Source organism: Electrona antarctica (genome assembly GCF_951216825.1).
Source record: "Electrona antarctica genome assembly, chromosome: 9".
Taxonomy (NCBI): Eukaryota; Metazoa; Chordata; class Actinopteri; order Myctophiformes; family Myctophidae; genus Electrona; species Electrona antarctica.
In genome coordinates, this window is record NC_136790.1 from 20,513,508 (window position 1) to 20,518,854 (window position 5,347).

The following is a 5,347-nucleotide window of genomic DNA, read 5'->3' on the forward strand; positions in this document are numbered from 1 at the left end:
GTGGACAGCTCCTTTCATTCGACCCACACCGCCCCCATCCAGCCCTCCATTCCACCCATTCATGTTGTCTGCGGGTGCCTTCTGCTTATCTTTTCCTCTGATTCCCAGATACATGTTCTCACTTTAATGAGCTTTGCCTTTGGTATATTGTACTGTACACCATCAAGGTCATCTCATCTCTCTATATCATAAACACATTCCATTTACACGATTATTTGGTATTTAATTGGTGTGTGTGTAGGGTGGCGTGCGTTTGTGTGTGTACCTGCAGGCAGCACTTGTGAAGGCACAATGTTCCCACAAGAATAGTAGAATTTGAGAAATAGTCATTTGTGAGGACAATTAAATGTCCCGGTCCTTAGCCTATACAAGAAGAAATATTCAGGGTGGGGGTTAATTATAGTTAAAGAGACATTCAGAAATGACCCCCTCCTCCCCCCCTATTTTTCCATACTGTACAGTACATGTTTTCTCCCTTTTTAACTGTAGGCTATATATGATTATTTCCTTTTTTTCCATAGAAGTGCATCATTGTACGTCTTTAAATGTTCTGATGAATTGAAAATAGAGGACCCTTGATGTAAACAGGTCTTGCAAAGTGCATTTCCTGTTCATATCCTATAGCAGTTTTTGCATTGACCAGTACTTTTGTTTGAACTGTATCCTTTCTATATACTGTGAATGAACATTTGAATCATTCAATCAATCAGTTATGCGGCTTATACCGGATTTATACTAGTGCGTACCGGTGTCATGCACCGGAAATAGCCTTGTATATCCTATTCTATTCTATAGCCTCGGCTATTTTGGTTTTTCTACTTGGATATTCTGTCCACCACAAGTAGAATACGTTTAGTCTTAAAAAAAACAACATTTTCAATATCCCACTGTGAGTTTTAATTTCATGCGGTCAGTAGTGTCTTTTTTTTTGGTCGAGCAATAGGCATCACATTTCTCATGAACGATTTCCATGCATTTGTGCCTTTCAGGTGGGGTAAAATGTCAAAGGATAAAAAAATAAAAAACAGCAATCAAAGCTGGGGGATTCTGCATTCCCATCCCACCTCTCGTATCCATTAAGTTAAGCCACAGACAGAGAGAATGAGCAGGTGACTCCAAAACCATGGACGGGCTCATAAATAAAGTATGAATCCGGTGCCGCCTCAGGGTCAATAGTCATCCGCTCCTCAGCTGCCATTCTTCATCTAATACAGCAGTAGCCTCATCATATTCAGTCAACACAGTCCATATATATAAATATTCCTCTGTAATACAAACTTCCTTCAAAATGTCCGCTGGCTGTGCGGCCACGCTCCTCCATCCGCAGCCCTGAGGGTGTCATCCGATTCGGTGTGAAATACTAATCTCCGTATCGATCCAGATGGGGCCATCGACAGAGAGATCATATAAATATACATACCTTATTAAAAGCCATACCCCCCCCCAGGCCACAGTGGGGGCATCGACTATAATATTGGCACAGGTATAAGTGTAGTCTCTTGGGGGGGAGAAGTGGGGAGGGGGGGGTTAATGTGTGCTGGAAGATGTGCAGAGAGAGGATACTGGAGGGAGGGGGAAGATGTGCAGGGAGGATACTGGAGGGAGGGGGAAGATGGGAGTCTGTTTTCACTGACCTCGGTGACAGCCGTGTGACTTGATGATGATACGGGTCGATGAACATGTATGGAGCAGTCCATTTGTGTTATGTGCGCGCACACGCACAGACGCATGTGCGTGCACGCGGATGTGTGCATTCACTCGGATGCACGCATGCACTCACGCATGCACGGATTGCACGGATGCACGCGTGCACTCGCACAGGTATACGCACGCACAGATGCACGCCTGCAATCACGCACATATAACGTGCAATATAACGAATCAGTCGCACTGGCAGATTTGTGTATTAGTATGGTGACGACAGGCTAATGGTTGGGGTATAGTTATTTTATTTCAGTTAAATTCACCCCCATCAATCCTACCATGTTCCTTCGTCAATTTGACACTTTGAAACAAATGGACCAAAAACCTTCATGTTACATTTATTTTAATCTCTCAACCCAGATTGCATTTGTAATACACGCAGGATTTGACTGTCAAGAATCTTGACAGTCCCACTCCCATTGGATCTTGACTCAAGATCCAATGGGAGATGGGGCAGTGTTTGTCCAACATAAATGACATCCCTGTACCAGTATATTAATAAATGATCTGTCTATGAAAGAATTGATTGGTTGTGAAAGACTGGCATATTACGTCGTGTAAAATTGAAAAAGGGCATTTCTTTTTCAAACCAGAGAGAGAATATCCCCGATAGTTGTAAATACATGTCCAAAAAACCATGGTATTTATTGATAAAGCTTCTCATTCTCACACGGAGTGGGGCCGAGGGAACATGCAGCAGTGGTGCAGACATTCATCACGTTGGAATCGGCATCTGTGGAAAAAGGTTATCTGGAGGCCTGATGGCGTTGCTCCACTGCTGGGATAACATGGAGGCCTGATGGCGTTGCTCCACTGCTGGGATAACAAGTCCATGTTATCTGGAGGCCTGATGGCGTTGCTCCACTGCTGGGATAACATGGAGGCCTGATGGCGTTGCTCCACTGCTGGGATAACATGGAGGCCTGATGGCGTTGCTCCACTGCTGGGATGGAGGCCTGATGGCGTTGCTCCACTGCTGGAGGCCTGATGGCGTTGCTCCACTGCTGGGATAACAAGTCCATGTTATCTGGAGGCCTGATGGCGTTGCTCCACTGCTGGAGGCCTGATGGCGTTGCTCCACTGCTGGGATGGAGGCCTGATGGCGTTGCTCCACTGCTGGGATAACAAGTCCATGTTATCTGGAGGCCTGATGGCGTTGCTCCACTGCTGGGATAACATGGAGGCCTGATGGCGTTGCTCCACTGCTGGGATGGAGGCCTGATGGCGTTGCTCCACTGCTGGAGGCCTGATGGCGTTGCTCCACTGCTGGGATAACAAGTCCATGTTATCTGGAGGCCTGATGGCGTTGCTCCACTGCTGGAGGCCTGATGGCGTTGCTCCACTGCTGGAGGCCTGATGGCGTTGCTCCACTGCTGGAGGCCTGATAGCGTTGCTCCACTGCTGGGATAACAAGTCCATGTTATCCCAGCAGTGGATAACGTTGCAGGGCTCACAGGCACACAGCCACACAAAGTGCACACATCTGCTCTTTCTCCACACAGAAACCTCTTATCGCAATACTACTATTTCCCCCCTAAAGTAACGCCCTACAATTTGATTCCAATTATCATACTACAGTGTCATCCAAAAGCATTAACCCATTTAGGCCTTACCTCGAAATTAAAAAAAAATCTTCTAAATCCTCCAGTTTTCTGAAATAAATATTTTCACGATTTTTCAAAAATAGCAGACCTACAAGCTCGTAGCGCGCCACTCGGTGGCGCGCTATGAGCTTGTAGATCTGCTATTTTTCAATAGCTAAATTATAACATGTTTAAAACACCAAAACGGGTTCCCGCCCAGAATGGGTTAAGTAGCAGAACCACAAGCTAGAAACATGACATGAAGCAAGCAACGCAGTTTGAGCTTGTAGATAAGCTACCTTTGCCATTTCTACATTTGAATCCAGAAAAGTAACAGTTTTGGACAAGAGGCTTCCACCTGACAGACGTGATTTATTCTGAACTCTCCCCAGAAAAGGCCAATGGCAAGACTATACTTTTATATGTTTATACCATTTTAATTTTCTTTTACTTTTGTTTGTCATACCCTGGGGGTATTGCACTGACATGAATACACAAAACACATTAGGATATTGTTGAAATAACTGACATTTATTAATCTCTCAAATTATTTACACAGCTGATACACTGTATCCATCATCATATGCAATCAATATACATTCCATGATTACAAAATGTAATTATTATCATGTTTTGGAGTTCATAAGTTTAGACAGATCTGTAATGAAATTGTTCTCCAGACTCAAGGCATTGGCAAGTGAAGTTTACAAAGCAGTTGTTGTTTTCCTTCATTGAAATGAAGGCACCAAGTTCTACAGAGAAGAAGCACTTCATACAGTAAGTGGACTTATGGAATTCACAGTGCCTGATATTGGAAACGTCACACATCTTGTATCAGATGCATTAGATCTAGTGGATGAGCAGCCACCCCCCGTCTGCAGGTGTCGGTACCGCTCCCGTTACGGCGGTGTGGGGAAAAAACACAAAAAAAGCTATTTAACATTTTCTTTACCGCAACAATCTGCAACATCTGAGAGCAGAGGACCACCTTTCCTTTTTGGGTACGATGTGCGGGAAAAGGTAAAAAACTCAGGTACAGTTGGCCAGTGTCACACTCTGCCAGCAGCCTACGAAGCATGGACCTCATCTCAGAGCTATCGTGGAAGGGTGAGGTTCCAAAGGGGCATACGTTAATCTGACGTACCAATAGTCCGCGGTTAAGACTCACCGGTGTCTCCGACATACGTGGCCGGTTAAGACTCACCGGTGTGTCCGACATACGTGGCCGGTTGAGGCTCACCCGTTGTTTCCGCGTGCGGTTAGCCTTAGGTCAAGGGCTTGGGGGAGGGTGTCGGACCGTTGGAACAGATATGCACCCGGTTCCAAACTGGGCTAAGGGGCCTTCACGTATCTTCAGTATGAGCTGACTCAGAACACATTCGCATGGTGTTCTCCATCAACACCGTGTACATCATAAACTCGACACCACGCTGTCATTAGCTTGGCTAAGCGCTAATCTAATGATTTCCCACTGATGACTTGCCAAAAGGGCTCTCTCATGTGTACTTCCTTTGTGCCACCAGTCGAGCTATTAATACATGTTTAGGAAACACAAGTGGAAATGGACCCATTAATTAACAGTCAACACACAAGACATAATTAGCGGCGGCAAATCCGCATCAAATCTCTCCGTGCAAAATGGAATGCTGAACGCCGAGGCGCCACGGGCCTCCGGGTAATCTCAGAGCACCGACAATCAAAAAAAGAGCTTTAAGACAGCAAGAGTACAAGATTATGAGATTTCTGTCACACCATGTGAATATAAAACAACAAGATCTAAACTGTTGATTGAATTAATCTGATTAATACGGATGTAATCACAGGAGAACACTTCTCCTGAGGCAGAAAACTCATTTGTTAAAGGCGCCTAAGTGATTTCCTTTGGTTAAAACACAACTTTTTTTTTAAAAGAATTAGAGTATCTTATAGTTTCTTCATTTAACGAGGGTCTCCCCGTCTTTCCAGTGCTTTAAAGATGCAGTGCCGTGATTTCTTTCTGTTTTGTATGTGTCTATGGAGTTAACATTACTTTAATAGACCCCCATGTGTGGTTATAATAT